At 39.7% G+C, this 1,888-nt stretch overlaps 1 pseudogene; it reads left to right on the top strand.

Moving 5' to 3' along the window:
- The window catches only part of LOC103368673 (transcriptional enhancer factor TEF-1-like), a 75,464-nt pseudogene that overhangs the window by 67,695 nt on the left and 5,881 nt on the right, over positions 1-1,888 (top strand).

The raw sequence follows: 1,888 nt of genomic DNA, 5'->3' as shown, positions 1-1,888 counted from the left end.
AAAAAAAAAAAGATGTTTTAACAGATATTTGCTGTTTAAAAGAAAAAAAAAGTCTGTATATTGAGGATTGAAAAATGGCAAATGACTTTATTAAAACTGTAATTTTACAGTTTTCTCTATTTTGTGAAAACAAAAAGCAGGATTTTTTTTTATAAATAGTATTTTGTCCTTTTACAACGTGTGACTGTGAACCAGCTAAAAAATATAATGTTTATAGATGTTTGCTGTTATTTGTAAGAAAAAATCTGTATATGAAGGACTGAAAAAATGGTAAATAATTCAAACCCTTTTTTTGTTAAACTCCAGATAATAACTTGTAAAACAACAGGAAAAAAGTATGAATATATATGTGTTGACTCTGGGGAGAAAAAAATGTGGTTTTGAACTGTGTGACTATAAAATAAAATAAAATAAAATAAAATAAAAATACTTTAATAATCCATTTTAAATCTGGTTGTTTCAGCAGAAGCAGTAAAGTTTCCATAAATACAGATAAATAAGTAGAAATATGCAGTAAAGTAAAAAATAAACACTATTCTTAGCTGATGTCTTTATTTTGGATATTTTTTTATTATTTTTACAGTTTTTTGCAGCGCAGGGTTCCAACAACATGTTATTTTTTCTTAACATCCAGCAGCTAAAACTCGTCTCTTCTCTCCTTCCTGGTTTCAGTACAACAAGCACCTGTTCGTGCACATCAGCCAGAGCAGCCCGACCTACAGCGACCCGCTGCTCGAGTGCGTCGACATCCGGCAAATCTACGACAAGTTCCCCGAGAAGAAGGGCGGCCTGAAGGAGCTGTTCGGGAAGGGCCCGCAGAACGCCTTCTACCTGATCAAGTTCTGGGTGAGTCCTTCCCGGCCGCTCGGTGTTTCTTTGTCTCCAGGTGTGCGCCGGGTTTTTCCACCTGGACGTGGAGGTGAAGGCTGATGAAAGCTCTTTGTTTGAACACCTGCTCACCTCCTGACTCGCCTCCACCTGCCTGCGTCTGGCTGCAGCGCTCTGATGGAAAACCTGAGGAGGATCCGTTCACCGCAGGGTTCAGTGTTTATGTCGTAAAACGAGCTGGAAAGAGCTGTGGAGACAAATATCCCAAAACACAGACACACCTCACCTGGTTTAAATACACTAATAATTAATATATAGAAATATACACAATTATAGAAAAGGTTTGTCATTAAATAGAAATCAAATAAGAACACAAAGGACAAAAGTGTTGAAGTCGATGCCAGGAAATGGCTCCTACAAAATAAAAGAAGCACAAAAATGTGAGCTGAATAACGAGCGACCGCAGACAGATGTGTTCTTCTACACTCACTGCATGTTTTTGCTTATTTATCTGAGTTGTTTTGGGCACATTTTAAACTAATTTGAATAGTTTGGACCATTTTAAGTCATTTTGAGCCACTTTGGGCACATCTCAGGTCATTTAGGATAATTAAGATTACAGTTGAAACCAGAAGTTTCCATCCACTAAGACGCCTTCAAACTATGTGGTAAAGCCCAGATGATGATGTCACGGCTTTGGAAGCTTCTGATTGGTTAACTGGAGGCACACCTGTGGATGTATTGTAAAGCACACCTCAAACACTCTGCTGCCTTTGGTGACAACATGGAACATCTACAGAATAAGAGAACTGTGGACCTCCACCAGTCTGGTTCATCTTGGGGTACAGTTTCCAGAAGCCTGAAGGTTCCACGTTCATCTGTCCAAACATGTCCTGTGGTCTGATGGAACTAAACCTGAACTGTTTGGCCTTAATGACCATCGGTACATCTGGAGGTGAAAGGAGGAAGCTTGAAGCCTGAGAACACCATCCCAGCTGTGGAGCACGGGGGTGGCAGCATCATGCTGTGGAGGGACTGGTGACCTTCACACAATAGATGG

This window comes from Stegastes partitus, unplaced genomic scaffold (assembly GCF_000690725.1).
Source record: "Stegastes partitus isolate 25-593 unplaced genomic scaffold, Stegastes_partitus-1.0.2 Scaffold1187, whole genome shotgun sequence".
Classification (NCBI taxonomy): Eukaryota; Metazoa; Chordata; class Actinopteri; family Pomacentridae; genus Stegastes; species Stegastes partitus.
The sequence above is the reverse complement of the archived record's forward strand: the minus strand, read 5'-3'. Positions and strand labels throughout refer to the sequence as shown.